Source organism: Dipteris shenzhenensis, chromosome 19 (genome assembly GCF_047967505.1).
Source record: "Dipteris shenzhenensis isolate YYH24624 ecotype China chromosome 19, Dip_SZ_1.0, whole genome shotgun sequence".
In the NCBI taxonomy this organism is placed as follows: Eukaryota; Viridiplantae; Streptophyta; class Polypodiopsida; order Gleicheniales; family Dipteridaceae; genus Dipteris; species Dipteris shenzhenensis.
The window spans coordinates 37,182,223-37,204,950 of NC_141614.1; positions in this window are offsets into that span (position 1 = coordinate 37,182,223).

Here is a 22,728-nt window from a genome sequence, read left to right on the forward strand (position 1 = left end):
ACCTGTGTGTGATCTCAACTTCTTCACCTTCCTCCCCGTTTCTTTCTCGACCATTACATGCCATTCTTTGAACTTACTAAAAGCCTCATCTTTAGTCTTCAGGAAGTATATCCATATCCTTCTACTGTAGTCGTCGATCAGCATCATGAAGTAGTAGTGTGGGGGTTAAAGGTCACTATGCCTTTACCCCGGTTATGTACAATACTCAAACACATATATAAATGAATGAAAAAGAAGATTAGGGTGGTTCTGCACCCACCAAAACTTGTGTGGCTCTCTGCCTCTCTCTCTCTTCTTCTTCCATTCTTGCTTTCATTGAGAGCACTCTCAACTGGTATCAGAGCCCGGGTGATCTAGCTGAGCGTGCGTGAATGCTGGAAGCTCAGCAGCTCTGTGGGAGGAGGGAGAAGCTCTGTGGGAAGCTTTATGGGCGACTTTACTTGCATCTGAGTGTGTAGAGACCTTGGAGGAACCTTTGGAAAAGTCACTTTGGTTTTGTGAAGTGGTTTTGAGACCCTGTTAAATAGTTTCAAAGAAAAAGTCGTTTTTTGAGCTTTTCCTTGTTCCGTTCGATGACAGAGACTCCTTATTGACTTGTAGAGGCAACTATTGCTTGCTTTTGGTGTCCACTTCACTTTAGGAGCTTGGAAACACCTTCATTCTTGAATCTGGGATCATTTCATTGGATTTCTGGCTCACTGTGTCAGTTTCTGCGTTTTTTGCCCGGGTGTTGGAACTCAAGTTTGGAGCAACCATTTGTAGATCTGTCAGTTCCGGTGGACTCAAGAGGTCCTAAAACTTCTATGTTGCTCATCATTCACACTCCGGTGGAGTTTACAAATAGCTCTGTTTCTAAAAACGTTTTTCAGTCCGTGTGTTGGACCCACAGTGATTGAGACCATGGTTTCCAAAACCGTCTGTCCCATTGCGTTCCGGACGCCCAAAAACCCCTACCTATCAGTTCTTGCATGATTCGATGGAGGATTTTTAGAGTTATAGATCTCTGTGTATTCGATTTCGTCTCTCTGTTATGCATTTTTCATTATAAGGTTTTGAAACCTTAGATTTATGCCACATGGCAGTGGATAAGTGTTGACTCCCATTTCTCACTCATCGGTTGGGATTTTGGAGTTCCGACAGAAGAGAGATATTTGCAGATTTTCTTGCTGAGTCCGATTATGCAATGGTGCCCGTGTTTTAAGGCATCTCAGGTTCTATTTTCAGTAGCGGTCATTACTGTGGGACTATGATTTCTTGAGCATACCTTATGCAGATCACTTTGGTTGCAGTTTCAGCAGTGTGCGCTCATTCGTGGTGTGCATTTTGATGCAATGGATGATTTATAGGCCATTTGGATGCATTGCGGTCCTTATTGGATGCACTGATAGGCCTAAATTGCCTTGTGGGATGCTTGCACATGGATGCTATAATATGCTGAGGGACAGCTTTGACACATTGCAGGTGATGCACTGATAGTGTTATGCTCTCTTGGATGAGATATTATTGATGCATGTGCCCATGGATGGTGTTTATGCTTGAGCCATTTGGCACTTATTGGCATTTTGGATTGCCATTGTAGTTGGCATTTTCTTTTGGGCCAGATTTGCTCATATGGATGCATAGTATATGCACATGAGTCAGATGCTTTGAGCTTTGAGTTTTGGTGATATTTCAGTCTATTGTGGCATACACATTTGGGTGCACCTGGTATTTGGTGTGATTCTCTCTTGAGGCACTATCATTTGGGATTTTGTTTCATTTACATCATGGCATCCTCTTCCATGTCTGAAAAGGAGTTTTTCAGCATTAAAAAGTTTGATGGGACAAACTTTTCTTCGTGGAAAGAACAAATAAGGGATGTGCTTACTCAAAAGAAGTAGATTAAACCCTTGGTAGGTATTGAAGCTAAGCCTGCAGATATGTCTGAGGATGATTAGAATGAGTTGGATGCATTAGCAAAGTCTACTATTAGACTTCATCTTGCAGAGTCAGTTTATTTCACAGTAGTAAATGAGCAGACTACGAAAGATTTGTGGAAGAAATTGTGTGCCACTTATGAGAAGGAAACTGCCTCTAATAAAGTTTACCTCATGAAGAGGTTGTTTGAGCTGCAGATGAAGGAAGGAGTCTCCATTGCTTCTCACTTGAATGAATTCAATATTATTTTCAGCCAACTTCAAGCTTAGAAGATGAATTTTGATGCGGAGACTAAGGCAATATTTCTCTTATGTTCATTGCCATCCTCATGGGATACCTTCCGTATAGCTGTCAGTAACTCTGCACCTGGTGGAGTACTGAAATTTGATGATGTTGTGGGTAGCTTATTGGCCGAGGAGATTAGACGGAAGTCTATGGATGGCAACAAGCAGGATGCAGCCTAAAATGTGCAAAGGGGCAGATCACAGTTCAGGGGGAAGTCCCAAGAAAGAGGGAAGTCTCGTAGCAAATCCAGGGCACGGAACATTGAGTGTTACCATTGTGGCAAGAAGGGCCATATGAAAAAGGATTGCTACAAGCTAAAAAGAGAGCAAAAGGATGAGAAAAAGAATGCGAATTGGGGTGCAAATCAAAAGGAAGAGAGTCCAAGGGAGGACAAAGGAAAAGTGAAGATCGAGGAGATCAATGTAGTCACACATGATAGTGAAAATGACGTTCTCTTCATATCTAGTTTATCCGCAGAGTTGCTTACCACTTCAGATGATGCATATTCCCAGGATTGGATTTTGGATTCTGGTGCTTCATTCCATGTTACTCCCCATAGGGAATGGTTCTCCACTTATGACAGTGGAAAGACAGGTTGTGTGCATCTTGGAAATGACTATGCATGTGACATAGTGGGAGCAGGTGACATAAAGTTTTCTTTTGCAAATGGGTCTGCCTTTTTTTTGAAACATGGGAGACATGTGCCTAAGCTGACCAAGAGTCTTATTTCAGTGGGTCAGCTAGATGATGCTGGTTTTCACACCACTTTTGGCTTTCAGAGTTGGAAAATTCAGAAGGGCTCTATGCTTTTGGCCAGGGGTGCCAAGTGTGGGACTTTGTATCCCTTACATGTATCAGGGGTATTTGATCATGTTGTTGCAATAACTGAGCAGCCAAGCACTTCTTTGTGGCATTGTAGGTTGGGGCACATGAGCCAGAATGGAATGAAACTCTTATGCCGTTTGGGTTATGTACCGCATTTGAGTTTCTCTCATTTTGAATTTTGTGAGCATTGTCTCTATGGGAAGTAGACTAAATCAGCCCATAAAAGAAGGGGAAAGAAAGAGTTTGAAATGCTTGATTTGGTGCATTCAGACATATGTGGTCCCATGCCTACACGGTCATTAGGCGGGGCTGAATACTATGTGACATTCATTGATGATGCAACTAGGAAAGTGTGGGCTTATGCTATAGCTCGTAAGAGTGATGTGTTCCAGGTATTTCAAAAATGGCTGGCCTTGGTTGAGAATCAGTCAGGTAGAATGCTTAAATGCCTACAGACTGACAATGGTGGAGAGTATCTCTCTCATGACTTTCAGCATTTCTGTGATACACGTGGAATTAAGAAAGAGCTCACATCCCCTCGTACTCCAGAGCAAAATCCAGTTGCAAAAAAGATGAACCGTACCATTCAAGAAAGTTGCAATGCATGCTTTCCAATGCAAGTCTTTCTGGTGGTTTTTGGGCTGAGGCAATGAAGACTGCAGTGCATGTGATCAATAGATCACCTAGTAAGAGTTTGGATGGTGGTATTCCTGAAGAGGCATGGAGTGGCAAGAAGCCCTCTTACTCTCATTTGCATATATTTGGGTGTGAGGCATATGCACATGTGCCAAAAGAGCTTCGAAAGAAGCTAGATCCTAAGTCTAGGAAATGCATCTTTCTGGGTTATGGTGAAAGTGGAGAGATGGGCTATCGTCTCTGGGATCAAGAAGCAAAGAACATCATACGCAGCCATGATGTGGTCTTCAATGAGAAGAAGATGCATAAGGCACCCATGAGGGATGTGGAAATGAGGAGAATCACTTTCCAGGATGTGAATCCACCTACATATGTTGATAGACAGAAAGCTGTCCATGCACCAAATGTGCAAGAAATGGTACCACCAAGTACTCCCACAGGTATACAATCAAGGGTAGATGATGGATCATCTATTGATGGAAATGATGAGCCAAATGTGACTGATATGCAAGTGGGACAACAAGCTGAAATGCCCTTGAGAAGATCATCTAGCGTATCTAGACTGCCTGAAAGGTTTGTTCCAGGGGTAGACTATGTGATGCTTACTGATTGCGGGAAGCCTTCTTGCTACAAAGAGGCTATGATGCGTGAGGATCAATGCAAGTGGGAGTATGCTATGTAATCAGAGATGAGATTACTTATGAAGAATAAGACTTGGGACTTGGTTTCTTTGCCACATGGAAAGAAAGCATTGCCATGTAAATGGGTCTACAAAATGAAGATCATAGGTGATGATGTGCCTAGGTACAAGGCCCGTTTAGTTGCTAAAGGGTTCAAGCAAGAGAAGGGTGTGGACTTTGATGAGATATTCTCTCCAGTTGTGAAGATGACCACACTTAGATGCATGCTTGGACTAGTGGCATCAGAGGATATGGAGCTTATGCAGATGGTTGTCAAGACATCTTTCTTGCATGGGGATTTGCATGAGGAAATTTACATGGTGTAGCCGGAAGGCTTTGAAGAAAAGGGCAAAGAGCATTTAGTTTGCAAGCTGAAGAAGATTCTCTATGGTCTTAAGCAAGCCCCTAGAGAATGGTATCAAAAGTTTGATGCTTTCATTCGGTCCCAGGGTTTTAGAAGGAGTGAAATCGATCACTACCTCTACACTAAAAGGGCTAAGGATAATAGCCTGATAATCCTAGCACTATATGTGGATGATATGCTATTGGCTAACAAGAATACTTATGAGCTAGATTCATTAAAGGCCAAGTTGCATGAGGCCTTTGATATGAAGGATTTGGGACTTGCAGGTCATATTCTTGGTATGCGCATCACGCGTGATCAGAGTAGGAAACTCCTTTGGCTTTCACAAAAAGAGTATGTTACAAAAGTATTGTAGCATTTCAATATGGAGGGGGGGAAGGCAGTGAGTACTCCACTGCCTCCATATATGAAACTGAGTCATACAGATAGTCCCAAATCAGATGAGGAAAGGGCCATGATGGCCAAGGTTCCTTATGCATCAGCAGTTGGGAGTCTTATGTATGCTATGATAGCTACTAGACCAGACATTGCATTTGCAGTGGGAGTTGTTAGCTGGTATATGGCTAATCCAGGAAAGAGGCATTGGGAGGCAGTTAAGTGCATCATGAGGTACATGAAGGGTACCAAGGAGATGCGCATCTGCTTTGGTAAAGGAGACATGCGTGTACTAGCGTGTACTTGGGTACACAGATTCAGACTATGCAAGGCATGTGGATAGTAGGAGATCCACTTCTGGTTATGTGTTCACCTTTGTAGGTGGTCTAGTGTCGTGGATGTCTCGTGCACAGAAGTGCATTGCTTTGTCTACCACAGAGGCTGAGTATGTTGCAGCCATAGAGGGTTGCAAGGAGGCTATATGGATTGATCGGCTCATGGGAGATTTGGGGATTCATACAGGTGTACCGACATTGCATAGTGATTCCATGAGTGCTATTCAGCTAGCACGGAATCCGGTCTTTCATGCAAAGACCAAACACATTGAGGTCAGGTACCATTTCATCAGGGAGGTACTTGAGGACAAGCGCATAGAGCTTGTCAAGGTTCATATAGATGATAACCCTGCAGATATGCTGACGAAGAGTCTACCTAGTCAGCGATTTGAGTATTGTCGTGTATTGATGGGCATTGGATAGTATGCTCATTGGTTGTTCTCCCTTAAAGGCACATTGTCCTTTAAGTGGGAGGTTGTGGGGGTTAAAGGTCACTGTGCCTTTACCCCGGTTATGTACAATACTCAAACACATATATAAATGAATGAAAAAGAAGATTAGGGTGGTTGTGCACCCACCAAAACTTGTGTGGCTCTCTGTCTCTCTCTCTCTCCTTCTTCCGTTCTTGCTTCCGTTGAGAGCACTCTCAAGTAGGAACCACCCAAACCTTCGGTCTCCATCTTTCTGCAGAGGTCCGTGTGAGCGAGCTCTAGAGGAGCCTTTGCCCTACTGGCCTCTTTAGGAAAGGGCTGCCAATGCTGTTTGCCCATCATGCAAGCTTCACATACATCGAGTAGATCTCTAATGTCTGGTAGGTCTGCAATCATTCCACTTTTATGCATCTCCTTTAAAGAACTAAGGTTTAGATGACCAAACCTCTCATGCCATAGCTTAGTGTTGCTCACATTGGCTCGAGCACTGAAAGCTGAGAGTTTGTAGATGTTGTTGTGCCGTGTACCTTTACCAATGACCTTTTCTTGAAGATCCAAAATCTGTGCACCATTCTTATCGAATTGGACTTTTAGGTCCCGATCTGTGATCACAAAAACGGACAAGTTCCTCTTGATATCTGGCACATAAAGAACATTGGACAACTGTTTTACAAATCCATCTAACTTGAGAGCAATCGTACCTTTTCCTTTTGCTGGATATTTTGCATCATTGCCGACTACTACCAGGATGTCATTCCCTACCGGATGTAGAGAGGTATACTAATCCTTACGACTGGTAATGTGGTGCGATGCACCACTGTCAATAATCCAAGGTTCATTTGCAAGTACATGAACTGCCTCCGTGCAAATCTCCTCAATTGCTATGAACAACTCTACTGGTACTGCTTGTGCACTATTGCTGGACTCTTTCTTTACTCCGTTCTTGTCATCTGCAATCTTCTTCTAGCACTCATTCTGCTTGTGCCCTGCCTTGTTGCAATAGAAGCACTTGATCTTCTTCTTTCTCTTTTTATCATCAGAAGAAAATGGGTTACTAGAGTCCTTACCCTTACCTTTCTTTGATCCAATTGAGAAAGCCGAAGCTTCTCCTATCCTTGTCTTTTGACGTATCTCCTCCTCTAGAAGCATAGCACTGAAATCCTCAAAGTTGAGGGGCGTATTTTTGTTTTACGTATTCAACGCCATAACAAGACCGTCGTACTTTGGTGGGAGAATTCGTATGCACCTTCATGCTAGATTCTTGTTGGTGATGGTGATGCCAATCACAGTCATTTGATCGCGTAGATTCTTCACCCTGGTGATGAAGTTCTCTGCCATTTCAGACTCAGACAGTTTCTCATTCGTGAGTTGTCTCCAAATTCTGAATCCACGTCTAATTCATGGTCTCATTCTGATTTTTTAAGACCATCCATGCCTCCTCTGTTGTGGTGACATGTTGAATTAATGCCATGACATAATCACTTCACTGCAGACAACAGAACACAGTGCATCTGCATTTCTTCTTGTCCACGCGAGAATTTGATCCGCAGTTGGTACTATCTGTTGTCCTACATTGTTGGCTTGGATCTCCGGTCTCACAACCGCCGGCTTCACATCCACCCCAGTAGCAGTATCCCAAAGCTCGTATGCATTTAGGATGGTCTTCATCTTGAACTTCCAGAGTGCATAGTTAGTGCCGTCCAACTTTTCACTTTCACCGAACGGTGGGATTTGCAGTCTTGTGGGCTGGGCCATTTCTCACAATCTGCTCGCAAACAAAAACACACTACCAAATCTTCTTACTAGAGCCCAAGCTTTGATACCATGTAAGAAAACAATACAACGTCTGTGCTCAACAGATAACAAGATCTCGTACGCAAGAGAGAAAAGTAGATAGTATGGAGAATCAAAAGATTTGATTACTGTAAAACGGATACAATAGATGGCACTGCCTCCCAATCGTGTGCTCCTATGTGAGGAGCTTCGATGGTGTGCTGGAAACAGTAGAGGATGGGGGCTGGATGCTAAGGAATCAGGGTTGCTGTAGCCCGTGATGATGATGGGCTTCACGGGCTTGCTCTTATATAGCCACCAGGCATAGTCGGTTAGACCCAATTGGGAGACCAACCCAGTCGACCCAAAAGGGCCAACTGGAGGTCGGTCCCAAAATAGGCCACCGACCACACATTAGAACCGTGGCACAAAATAGAGCAACTGACCTACGGATTCCATTCAGCCTAGAGCCATTTGGGATCATCTGGGGCTCCAAACAGGTCCCGCAACCCAAGAGTGGGCTGCCTCAGGAAATGCTCCATCTACCCTCAGTGCGGTTAGTCATGGGATGCCTTCCCGCACTTACATGTAGCCTAGTTGGCAGTGTGCCAACTCTATTTGAAGTTGTCTAGCCATCAGACCACACATGGCCCCCATTTGGTGTCCAAACCAGGATGTACCGGCAGATAACTGAGATACTCAAATGCCTTCTCGGACTTACAAGTAGAGTTAGATGGTTCCCGTGTAGTTACATGAGAGTGGAGCATTGATATCTAGCAATCCACACTTAAAGAAACCCATCTTTTTTATTTAATTTTTTACATCGTGATGGTTAAGTTTATGGTGGCTAAGCTTCTAATTTATTGTGACCCCAATAACAAGGGAGGAGGGTTTATGACACCTGTCTTCCCAACTTAAGTTAACCTGGTTCTCATCATGTTTTCTTATTGGATGGTGGCAGGTATGTAGATTATCCTCTTCAGTAAATAAGATGCTTGTCAGGACTTCACCGGCGTTATTATTCATGTTTACACTTTTTTACCAAATTTTTGTTTATGAACACCCATGTAATAAATAATTATTTATCCACCCTTATCTGAGCTTTGTGTGTTGTGTTGTTAAAAGGTTTTATATTTTAGACACACACACACCCAAACCTTGTTAACCCTTGGCCAAGTTAACCATGTGCCACGTTGGTAACCCTTGGTCAGGTTAGCCACATGGCACATGCCACATGCCACGTTGCTCGCTAAAACTTTATCAGTTTGTCCAAGAATTAGGTTCTTGAACAACTCTTCTTAAGGTAAGACTTTGACAAAACATGTGTGCCTCAGGATCTATGGAGCACTCTAAGGTGGATGGAACCTGTGTGGAAACATAATGAAGAGAGTGCTCATGACATGTATCTCAAGTCAATTAGGTTCCAAGATAGATTAGCTTGGACTCATAAAGAGAATCTTGAGATAGTGCAAAGTGCTTGATTTGATATTACTTCAAATGAACCTCCCTTTTATAGGTGAGGGTACTTACATCCATTTTGCTTGCTCACATGTGGGATATCTCCTCCATGCCATGTGGCAGCTTATCCTTTGCTCATACCTTTGCTCTACATGTGCTCATGGCACCATATCTCTCAACACCTCCCCTTGGTGCCATAATCCTTTGGCTACTGCAAGGTGGTCAGATGTGAGTTACAAATCCATCACCTCCCCTTAGTGCATGCATGCTACTTAAGGTGGTCAAGTGTGGCTTCTACATGTCAATACCTCCCCTGGGTCTTTCATAGCTACTCTCAGGTGGTCAGGTTTGATTACAAAACATAATAGGCAAGGTTGGCAAGGTTTTTGCTTTTCAATACATTCCATTGATGTCACCTTTTGGCTCATGGCTTGATAACGACTCATTTGCTTCTTTGTTTGGTGTAGCTACCTGCATGATGCTTTGTTCTTCCATGTGCCTTGATGCTTTGTGTGGATGCCATGCTTCGGGCTATGGTCATCTCATACACTTGTGCTTTTGGCATGCTTTTTACATCGATGTTTGCATTCATGCTTTGCTTTTTCCAATGGTTGCAAAGGTCTTACCAATTGAATTCTTTCAATATTGGCAGTGTCTAATTGCATACAATGATTTTGAACTGACAGGCGCGTACAGCTCGAAGAGACGATCACTTTTCCTTTTTGGAGCGTGTCCAAATTCCTCCTGGATTGCAAGTTATGGCTTGTCAAAGATTCTATGAAGAAGAGAGCCTTTGATGATGTGGCACAGAGAGTCACATGCTGCTTACAAACCAGTGCTTATCAAGGGGTTACTGTGCTGAGGAAGCCCTATGCCACGTGGCATACTTTTAACTAAATTGAATCAACCTAGAGTTCAAACAAACCGAACTATGGTTAAGTGTGAGTTACTTGACTTGGCACCTATGTGCCATGTGGCAAGCTACTGACCATGCTTCACTAACCTATGGTCAATTTGACCCGCAGTTAAGTTTGCTTGCGTTAACTTTACCAAAGGTGCCACGTGTCAAAACACAATACTGTGGAGGAGGATAAGGTTTCGAGTGTTTTGTTTGTTTCTCTGTCGTCGTCGCTGGCGCTACGATCCGATTTGATACTTCCTTCTAGCTGCTCTTTGCTTCATGCAGTTCTAGCGAGGCTTTTGGAGCGGACGTCGATTGGAGAGGTCTATTGAAGGAGCGTAGCTCGTAGCTCGCTGTTAGAGCTATGGCACTGGAGGCTCAGGGCGATTGTGGAGATGGCTCGTGATGCTATCTTCAGAGTTTGGTGCTCATAGGAATGAGCTGTCTGAGCACTGTGCTGCCCGTGTGCTTGGAGCGGCTCGTCTAAGGAAGGCTGTCTAGAATATCGTTGTTGTGATGGACTCGAGTAGCCGTTTGGTGATGGAGAGGCTTTGGGTCGCTAGAGGTTGTTGGCGCTGCAGGTGAGCTCGCTTATCTGCGCCAGCTAATCGTTGGTTGCGTAGGTCATCCGTAGGAAGGTTGAGGATGCAGTTCGTTGCCATTGCAGAGGAGCTTATCTATAGAGCTTGGCTGAGGAGCTCGTTGCTTGCATTTCGGCCGAGGTTGCATGTAGGAAAAGCTTGGATGTGTGGGGTTTGGTAGAGCTTCGGGCTCTCTCTCCCTCTCGAAAGCTTTACTCTCAAATCTCTCTCAAACACAAGGATCTCTTAGCAAATCTCTAACATGAACAATCACTCAAGAGGCATGAACATGAATCTCTCTCTCACAGCAACAAGGATCACTCAAGCTTACAATGAATCTCTCATGAAATGGATGGACGGAAAATTTCTCTCTCAAGGGACGGAAATTTGTACTCAATCTACCACTAAACTAACCTAGGAGAAAAACATGAGCTCCTAAGACATACCTACAACTAATCTAGGAATGGAAGCAATCCTAGTGAACTACTAATGAGCTAAACTAAAAGACCTAGACCTAAGCTCTGATACCATGACAAAACATGTGTGCCTCAGGATCTATGGAGCACTCTAAGGTGGATGGAACCTGTGTGGAAACATAATGAAGAGAGTGCTCATGACATGTATCTCAAGTCAATTAGGTTCCAAGATAGATTAGCTTGGACTCATAAAGAGAATCTTGAGATAGTGCAAAGTGCTTGATTTGATATTACTTCAAATGAACCTCCCTTTTATAGGTGAGGGTACTTACATCCATTTTGCTTGCTCACATGTGGGATATCTCCTCCATGCCATGTGGCAGCTTATCCTTTGCTCATACCTTTGCTCTACATGTGCTCATGGCACCATATCTCTCAACAGACTTATCCCTTTTAGGTTGTACTCTTTGATGGAATTGTCATAACTATGCAATTGTTGTGCCTGGTGCATGATTGTTTCAATATAGCTATGGTAATTTCAATATGTGTCAAATTGCATTGAACAATTTGATGATCACAAAAGAAATAACCACTTAGAAACACTTACGATATAATCCCTTTTTCAAGTAATTATAAAGAGGCTTCCTCTTTTCGGGTGTAGGGCAGTACACCACTATCCTAACCCCCATCTTGTGGTGTCCCCTCGGGTAAGGGTGGGTACACACACACACCTTCTTTTTGGGTGTGGGGCAGTACACCACTATCCTACCCCCATCTTGTGGTGTCCCCTTGGGTAAGGGTGGGTACACACACACACACACATGTACACACTTCCTACACCTTCCTCTATTTTGGTTAAACCCTACACTTCCTACACACTTCCTACACCTTCCTCTATTTTGGTTAGACCTTGTCCTGTTTGTCTGTTTGTCTATCTCCCCCCCCTGCCCCCCCCCTCTCTCTCTCTCTCTCCTATTTTTTAGTTTCCATTTAACTTTTCATTAAACTCCCCTCACTTTCCTTGTTTAATAATTTTTTTCCATATCCCTTATATTCTTATTCTTTTTACAATTCATTTTTGTTCTTTTTTTCTTTTAAAATGCAGGTTTATATTAATATGGTAGAGTTAAATATATACAACTTCAAAAAAGTCCATAAGACTTCAAAATCATGCTCTGATCGGTAATAATGTCCTCCCTAACAGTATCAGTAACCATTCATTCAGCTGAAGCAACAAAAGCATTAATAGAAAACAACAATCTACTCAGTCATATCTTGTGGCTCTTCTTTGGGAGCCAAGTGCAATTCCTAAACCTCTAGCTACCTTTGGCATTGTGCATGATTGCCATTTAACTTTAGGAACCTTGTGATTGACCTTGTCTTCTCCCTAGAGAAAAGATCTAAATAAGATGTTTATTTTTCTAAGGAACTTCTTATTTGGGAACTAGCAAGAAATGAAGTAGATAATGGAGGGGCAGATGTAGTGGTTGAGGACAAACTTTCTTCTTGCTAGAGTCGGTTGCAGCCCTTGCCATTTGTTCACCTTGCTTTTGACCCTATCTAAGACCCACTACCATCTATCCTGCATAGTGCAATCGAGTAGTCTGAAAATCTCACCTTTTTTTATCTCTTTACAGCCCTTATTATACAAAAAAAAGGGGGGGCGGGCCCAAGGTGCCATATATAACTGTTTTATCATGATTAATTTTAGATCATGAGGCTATACAAAAAGTATTTAAGCACTCCAGCATGACTCGTACTAACTCTTCATCATTGTGTGGCATTAGATTTGTGTCATCTGCAAATTGCTGGCACATAATATGTATGCCCCCTTTCACCTAAATTCCTTTTACTTAACCCTTGTCCAGTTTATCATTAACAAGCCATCCTAGTGCATCCGCAGCTATAGCGACTGGTAGAGGAGCTAGCGGGCAACCTTGTCTGATTGATCTTTAAAGCCCAAAAGGACATGTCGTTCTACCATTTACTTCAACCTTGCTTCTAGCTTGACATGGCAGAATTTCTACATAAGATCTAAAGCCAGGACCAACTCCCATGTCTTTGAGGGAGGACAAGATAAAACCCCATTCCATTCTATCATAGGCTTTGTCAAAGTCTATTTTGAGGAAGCATATGTCCTGCTGAGTCTCCTCAGCCTGTTCAAGTCCCACAAAGTGAGAATTGCTTCAAGGATATGCCTTCCTTCAATGAACCCCTTTTGATCCTCCCTTATCTAGCATTGCAGCTTGGTTTTAAGTCTAATAGCAAGTGCCTTTGCAAAGATCTTGTAGTTGAAGTTCAACATGGTCAACGATATCCAGTTCTTCAGTTCCTCTTCTGGTCCACCCTTAGGGGTAAGTTTTATCATACCCATGTTTATTCTTGGGTCTAAAAACCCTATCACTTTAGAATCTTGCCAAAGCAAGATGAGATAGGGGCCTACCATTTCGCAAAAGATGATAAAACTCTATAGAAAGGCCATCTTCTCTTGGTGTCTTACCCTTCCCCATTTGATCTACTGCACCTTTTAGTTCCTCTAAGGTGAGGTCTTTGTCTAGATAAATGCTATCAAAAGAGGAGACTTTTCTTCCTCTAACTTTAGAGAATTTCCCTCGAGCTATAACCTTTTCTGTTGCAATGATCTCCTCCTCTCCTAGTAGCTAGTTAAAGTGTTCTAAAATCACCTCAAGAATTTCAACTGGGCCTTGAATGCATTTGTCTTTGACTTGCAGAGCCTCTAGGGATTCATTAGCATGTTTTTTCCTCAGGATTTTGAACATATCCTCATTAGCCTTATCTGCTCTTCCCACCCATGAGTGTTAACTGGTTGGTTGCTATTTCCGCTTCTATTCTGAGTTTAGCTCTGACTGTCCTCATTTGCCTTTGACCCTAATCACTGTTTTCACGCTCAAGAAGAGCCAATTAATCTTCAAGCTTTTGTGTTATAAGAGACCTAGCTTTGTTAGCTCTTCTCTTGATTGCTTGTAAGAAAATTTTGGTCCTAGTTGTGGCTCTAATCCATTTATCTGTTGCATTAGTTGACCCCCCAAAGGCATTGTGACAGATTTTATCAATCTTATTCCTGATGTATGGGAGTTGAAAAAAGAAAGGATTTTCCTTGAACCAAGAGTGGCCAATGACCCTTTCTTCATTTTTGAGGACTATGGAAATGGGTTTGTGATCCGAGAAGGGGAGGGTGCCCAGCGCTCTGCTCTTAACACAAAGCATCTCCTCAACTATTCTCTTGGAGCGATATGCTTTATCCAAAACACCCTTTTCTATGGAGGTGTCCTACTTGGTTATTTGTCCGAGTAAAGGTAGTTTCTTCTGATATGTCCACCAGCTCTGCCCTTTTTTTGAGGTGCATCCACATATTCAGTTCATGTCCTCTTATCACACTGCCTATTCCTTCCCACGTGTCCAATCTACTCTCAACCATATTAAAGTCTCCAAGTAGATGCACGTTGTCTGCTAGGTGAATGGCTTCCCACAAAAGAGCTCTCTCTCACTAAATTTGGAGCATACATCAAGAAGACTTCACATGAGAGATTAGGATGAACAAATTCCACCCCAATCCTAAATTTGCCAAATATCGGTATAGCTCTTCCTATCCCTTGAACTAGGTGATTTGCAACACCTATGATTGCACCTCCTCTCTCTTTATCATGATCTATTGTGTACTAACTTCTCTTGTCATCGATCTGATTTAGATGCCAGAGAAGCTTCACTCCTCCAACTTTGACTTCTTGGAGAGCTAAGAAGTCGGGGGAAAGATTGTTTGTCCTCAACCATCTCTTGAAAACTAGGGGCTTCAAGTCATTTGTTAACCCCTAAACATTTACTGAGAGACAGATAAATTTTTTTTGACTCATCATTGGGTGGAGCTTTTATTCCTCAACTTTTTGAAGTTGATCGGGCTCATTTGTGGAGATAACTCAAAGCCTCTAGACAACCTCCTCTTTTCTCTTTCTACTAAGCTCTTCTTGGTTGGATTAGGAGCTATTCATTTTCTCTTTCTGCTAAGCTCTTCTAGGTAGGAGCTATTCATTTTTTTTTTCAAGTTGGATTGTTCTTTTCCCCTTCACAATGGTGAAAGGCTATTCATCTTGTGAGATGGCTTCGTGTTTGGATTGCTCTAATTGAGCTTCAAAATCCTATGTGTTGGGGACAAAATCCTCTTCTTCTAAGCTGTCTTCCATGTTCTCTCCATTGGTCCTCTCTTCCTCTATTTGTTTACCTTTCTTTTCTATCTTTACTCGACTCTCTTTAACCTAGTTTTGTTTCTCTTCTTGTGGTGAAGGAGTTGGATCCTCTACCCTTGTCTTTTCTAGTGCCTTTGGCTCCTTACTCTTCTTAGCTTGCTTCTCTATGACTGTTGTGGGTAGGGTAGTCTTTTATAAAGTCTCTGTCCAAACCACACAGAAAACATGAGTTCAGGATATTCTTATAGAACACATTTTGTATTAGTTCAGACCCATCGCCCATCTGAGCAAACCGGATGGCATTGGGAGGATCTATACACAAGTCCATAAGAACACAAGCTAGTGGATTTCCTCTAGGACTAATGAATCTCTTCGTTTCTAATCCTACAAACTAGCCAAGAGGGAGACAAAGTGCTTCCAACTAGGAAAGAGCGACAGGGGCAGGTTTGGGAACTCTACCCAAATGGGCACTTTGATAGGTGGAGGTAAGTCTGGATTGAATGAAGGTTCCCATAGCTGGACAGAGAGGGGTTGGTTTCTGATCGTCCATGTGCCTTTCTGCACTACTTCCGTCACCATTTGTGCCTTCTCAAAAATAAAGATGATATATCTGTTCCTCAAGGAGAGAATGCTTGTGACATTAAGTCCTTTGCGTGACCAGAAAGTCCTAATCCATGCTCTAGGAACATTGCAAGAGGACAAGGGCCATGAATGTATCCAACAACCGCACAAGAACACAACCATTTGGTTGTTTCATTTAGAATTCCATCGTGAACCTTCACTGTCAGAAGCTTACCTTTGAGAGTGCTTCTATCTGTGCTAGTGAGCTTCTCAGCCGGTCTTGTGTTGGAGGTGTCGTTGAAAATACGTTTGGCCCTTGAGGTGAGCTATTCCCACGTGGTTTGCTTTGGGGCTTATGGTTCTTTGAAGAGGCTCCTTCCTCCACCTTGAACAGCTCCAACGTAGGATCCTCTCGGCATGTCTTGCATGGATGCCCCTGCTTGGGTCTATTGCACTGGACCTTGTCATGGAGCTCCATTGGGTTGGCATGCTTGTTTTGGCACTGAAAAAGCGACTCCTTTAGAGTTTCTATCGTTTTTTTCTAGAGAACGACGGAAAGCTATCGAGGTAGATTTAAAAGCACTGAGTAGTTCTCTATAATGGTTGTAGTTCTGTCAGCATTTTGCATGTCACTATCCTCCACTTGGAATGTGAAGCTCGTTGGCATACCCTCTTTTGCATTTTCTTTGGTTCATCCAAGATCTTGCATGATGAAGTCTATCTTACTGTTGTCTTCATGATTCAGGGCTGGAAACTCTAGTTCACTAGAGAAAAGGGGGTTTACTTTAGCAAGGTGAGCTCCCACCCTATCTCTATTGCCATCGCTAGGGGAGGCCTTGTCACCGCCATCGCTAAGGTGGTCAAATGTGAGTTACAAATCCATCACCTCCCCTTAGTGCATGCATTGCTACTTAACGTGGTCAAGTGTGGTTTTTACATGTCAATACCTCCCTTGGGTGCTTTCATAGCTACTCTCAGGTGGTCAGGCTTGATTTACAAAACATATGGGTTGAAGGTGGAAAGGATTTTACTTTTCAATGCTTGATGTCGATGGCGTTCACATCTTTACTCGATGTAGCTTGATGCATGATGCTTTGTTCTTCCATGTGCCTTAATGCTTTATGTGTGGATGCCATGTTTTTTGTTATGGTCATCTCATGCACTTGTGCTTTTGGCATGCTTATGATAGTGATGTGTGCATTCATGCTTTGATTTTCCATTTGTTGCAGAGGTTTTACCATGAAATTTGTTTTGCTTCAATGGTAGTGTCTAATTGCATACAATGATTTTGAACTCATAGGCACGTAGAGCTGAAAAAGATGATCACTTTTCCTTTTTGGAGTGTGTGCAAATTCTTCCTGGATTGGAAGTTATGGCTTGTCAAAGATTCTGTGAAGAAGCAGCCTTCAATGATGTGGCTTGGCTATTCACATGCTACTTGTATGACTGTGCTTGGAAAGGGCTTCTATGTGCTTAGTTGGTACTTATGATGATGTGGCAATCTTCTAACCGTAACTGAATTAACCCAAGTCTAAGAAAACTTAACCATGGTCCAAGCAACTGAACCTAACCATAAACTTAACCAAGGTTGACCTTAACCAGCCTTATCTACCACGTGTCACTTTTGTGAACCTTAGAAAGAAACCTTTGAAGCTGCAGAGAAATTGCAACCATGATGGCTCGCAAAGGCGCGCAATTTCTTCTGGAGATTTTGCATCATGGTCTCGGAAGCAATAGCCAAAGGATCATGGCACCAAGAGGACATGTTGAGAGATATGGTGCCATGAGCACATAGAATAAAGTCTAAGGTATGTGCTAAGCAAAGAATTAAAGTAGCCACCCTAGGATGTGGACTACATGATGTGGAGATGTGGATCGAGGATATCCACAAGGAGAGATGTGGATTAGAGGATCCCACATGTGTTGACTATTCAAAGGGCACTCTCTATAAGAGGGCTATCATGTATTGTTGATAAGAAGGAAGAAATTCACAATCACTCAAGATTCTCTTTATGAGTCCAAGATAATCTATCTTGGAACCTAATTGACTTGAGGTACATGTCATGAGCACTCTCTTCATCATGTTTGCACTTAGGTTGCATCCTCCTTAGATTAGTGTTTCATTAGGATGTTTCCTCATGACTAAGAGAGCTCGATCCCTTACTTTTACAACCTCATACACCAATGCAAAGTGAATAGGTCCCACATCTTTGAGTTTTCAGATCCTGATGTTAAATTCCTAGCTTTGACTGAACCTTAGCTTCTTTTGGTAGGGGCGTTACCATGTTGTTTAGGGATTGGGGCACCTAGAGGTATTATCCAAAAAGTGTAGTAGCAAAAACCTAGCTACACAAACAACATGGAGGTTAGCTCTAGTTCTCAAAAAGTGGCCAAACATTCAAAGCTTTGCAAAGCTACATAGATGGATTGTGGGCTGTATCTAGTAACTTGGCAGAACATCTCTCTGCAAAGTTATGTTTAGATGTGTGAAGGCAAAATGTGTGGTGGTGTAGGCTATGTGGAGTCCCTTTGGAGGGGGCCAAGGGAATCATGTCCAATCTGTGAGTTGTATGCTCAAACGACCTAATAGTGTCAAGCGATTATGCATCCATAATTCATATTTGATGTGGATCATAGCCCATTGGCTCACTAACGATCAAGTATACCTTTCAGTAAAATGTATGTAGGGCCTAAGTGAAGATTGTCACTGCATAGTCAAGTGTAGCTACCAGTGGTTATTGCATCTGCTCATAACAACACATCTCCCCCAATTTTCCATGTAAACATTCCCAAGCCACATACTTCGATACAAACAATGGAGCTTAAAAGAACAAACGTGTTGATGTATTGCATATCAAAACTTTGGGCAACCTTGGTACAGCAGGTGGCCATGCATTGGTGACATGTGTCATGTTTCTCCATATGCTTATTTTAGCATTTTATATATATCCTTAGTTAGACCTTGACCTACTTCACAAGAAAAAATTTCAAGAGATTTATTGCACCCTTCTCTTGCAATTATGTAAGAGAAAGAGAGAGAGAGAGAGAGAGAGAGAGAGAGAGGATGGGGGGTAGGAGGGGAGATTGGGGGCATACAGCCCTTAAGCCTTGATCCAAACTAAGGTTTGGATTCTAACACCCCCCTCAAGCTGAGGTTGGGCAAAATAATCAACTACATGACAAATTCCCCCGTTTGCAAATTTTTAGAGGATCCAAAAGGAGAATGATTATGACCCAAACCTAGTAAAGGACTCAAGAATTAGTAAAAATCAAACATGTCACTTACAAAATAAAAGTAAGGACTAAAGAAACAACTTTTTGCCCAACAAAACATGCAGTTGATTTGATGCAACCTAGACAAAGACCAAGACTATCAATGCTGAGACCTAAAAATAAACAAGTGAATCTCATCGCCTCTCTTGACACATACACAAGTGTTATCAAAACATTCACATCAACCCTACTGGGTATTTTTGGTGTACAAAATTGATCATAATTATTGATCAAGAACCTATGCTAATTGCTGTATCCTTCATCTAAAAAGCATACTCATAATATGTGTCATCTTCAATGACACATAGTCCCACTATTTCTTCAGTGATCAATGTGCATAGTCTTTAGCGGTAAGTCACTCTACCTCCTTGCTTTTCTTGCCTTGGGCTTCTTTCTTCTGATATTTGTCAGAATAGCTACACTTTAGCTCTTTCTTCTTCAGCTGCTTGCTGTTCTCCATTAGGTAAGTGTTTTCTCCAAAGCTATACTCACATTTTTTATGCCTTTCTTCATCCAAAGGATTCTCTACCATCTCATTCACTGTCACCTCACCATTTACACGAATAATCTTCACTATATTGTCATAGGATGAGGGAAGACCATCTTCTAACTTGACACAAAGATCTAGCAACTACCTCAAAATAGCTCGCATCCTGGTCATGTGCTCTCCAAGACTTGTATTCTCCTCCATCTTGAGACTAAATCATTCTTGCTTCAATGATACCTTTGAATATTTGGGATGTGCACCAAAAATGATTTGATGGTGATCCAGTTCTTAGCTGTGCTAGCTACCAAGTCAAGCTGGTGACGATATCGAGCATCCAATTTTCTAGTGATGATTTCAAATGCTCATGGCTGCAACTTTCCCATTGTAGTGAGCTCGAACCTTCTGAATCTTCTTTCTCAATACCCAACACAATCAGCCAAAGGCCCTTTTCCATAAGGTAACATCGCATGATCAGTTGCCATGCGAAAAAGTTGGGACTTGTAAAAGTGATGAGCTTGGTAGCTTAGCCCTTTGACTCCATGACTAGGTCAATGAAATTACATGCAATTGATTAGCTCCTAGGATACAAGAAATTCTATAAAGCCTCATTCATATAGATGACCTTTGCTAGTTCTCACAGATGCAAATGAACTCTGTTAACTCTCACATATGCAATCAAAGAAACTTCACGGCCCACAAACAGACTACTTTGATACTATGTTAATGAACTACAACACTGACAATACACAAAAGACCAAAATACAAGATAATATTCATAGACTAAAAGAAGGGCTACATATCAAGAGAGAAAGAATGCTCAAGAACATGAGCCATCAAATAAAGAGCTGAGATGAAGCACGAACCACCACAAATTGAGCACAAATTGTTAAATTACATGGCGCAGTGGAATAGAAACTGAACAAAGAATAGAGAGTATGCAGCAAACTGGAGATGAATAAAATTTTCCTTCAATACTGATGTAGTGCAAATGATGGCTCCATCCACCCATGCACTCCCACAATGGAGCTTAGATGCCGATCTAGATAGATACTAGGTGAAGAGCTACTAGTTGGAAGATCTCTGCTAGAAGATCTGATCTGGTACAATGGACTAGGGAGGTTGCCTCTTTATAGCTATGAGGGTGGTAGTTAGATCAATGTAGTTAGTGGAACCAACCAGTCAACCTAGTCGGTGAAGCTGACCAGTCAACCTAGTCGATGGAACCGACTAGTCGTCCATGGAATATTCAAAGAATATTCCCTATACCGTCGCCTCAAGGACTCTTGTCCCCGAACCCCCACCAGGGGAGTCGCTAGCCCCTAGGCCCCAGCAAGAATAAGAGGCTCCCACACAATCACCTTTCTACCATCAACGGTCTCATTGTTGATAGACCTCATCTGACATAGCAGTCAGGATCCACCATCCAGTGTCCCGGGCTCACACATGGCTTCTCCTCATATGGGGGCCTTACAACTTGAACACCTTGGACCACTAGTGGTTATCAAGAGGGTGGGGCATTGAGCATATCTAACACCCCCCCTTCAATGTCCACCCGTAGGTGAACTACCTTCTCGGCCCAATGCCGTCTCTGAAGATGACTTTGAAGCTGATCCATCTCGAGTGCCTTGGTGAAGATATCTGCTCCATTTTGCTCTGTTGGATAGTAGACCAATTCCACTATCCTGTCCTCAATCAAATCACACACATAGTGATACTGAATCTTTATATGTTTTGTGCATGCATGAAACACTGGATTTTTAGCAATGGCCATGCAACTTTGATTGTTGCATCTCAGCACAGTTGCCTCATCCTCTTGCACTCCCATGTGCCATAAGATCCTCCTCAGCCATGTGCACTACTTCACAAGTGGCAAAACATGCTACCTTGTACTCAGCCTTGGTAGAAGATAATGCCACTGTTGGTTGTTTCTTATTGATCCAACAGAAGATACTTGAACCTAAAGAGAAACAATATCCAAAAACTGATTTCCTAGAATCAACATCTCTAGCCCAATCTGAGTCACAATGACCAGCCAAGGAAGTGCCCGTACCACAAGTGATGCCATAATCAAGAGTGCCCTTCACATACCTGAGCACCCACATCCCTACATTCCAATGATTCTCTTGGGGCTTATTGGAGAACCTGCTCGAAATGCCAACAGCAAAACTGATCTCCGGTCTGGTGTTGCACATATAGATGAGACTGCCGACCAACTTCCTACACCTCCTAATGTCTGCTGGTGGTGAGGCATCCTCCATAGATAGCCTCGTATTTACCTCCATAGGTGTAGCTATCTCCTTGCACTCGGACATACCAAATGCCTTCAAGATTTCCCTTGCATATTTCTGCTGAGAGATGAAGATCTTGCCTAGATCTTCCTAGACTTCAATCCCCAAACAGTAGTGCATCAAGCCTAAGTTTGTCATCTCAAACTCTGTGCTCAACGCCTTTCTAGTCTGTTGGATCATGTCTTCATAGTCACCTGTAATAAGGAGATCATCCACATATAGAACAATAATAGTAGATTTTCCACCTTTCTTGTACACATACAAGTTAGCATTTGAGGCACATCTTTTGAAGTTTAATTTATGAAAGAATTTGTCTATCCATTGGTACCATGCTCTTGGGGCCTGTTTTAGCTTGTATAGAGCCTTCTTCAACTTACATACCTTGTTCTGAGAATGGGGGGCCTCAAACTCAGGTGGTTGAGCCACATACACCTCCTCCTTGAGGTCACCATTCAAGAATGTTGATTTAACATCCATTTGATAAACGTGCCACTTTTTATGAGTAGCAACCGCTAATCTGTGCGAATAGTGGTCATTCTGGTAGTCGGAGTGAAAGATTCCTAAAAATCAAACCCTTCAACCTGCAAAAATCCTTGTGCAACCAATATGGCTTTGTACTTTTCCAAAGTCCCATTGGCCTTGTACTTTACCTTCCAAACCCACTTGGTGCCAATAACGTTTCTGTTGGGTGGTCCATCTACTAGCTCCCAAGTTTCATTCTTCATGATGCTGTCATATTCTACTTACATTGCGTTTTTCCAATCTCAGTCTACAAGTGCTTCCTCCAAACTTGCAAGCTCCTTTACTTCTGCAATAATCTCAGCCATCGAGGCCATATTGACTATGTGAGCAAAAGCCCTCCTTTGCTCCTCGATTCTCTGAGACCGCCTTGGTCCATCTGCATGCTACTCAATAGACATAGGCAATTGGTTATCATGGT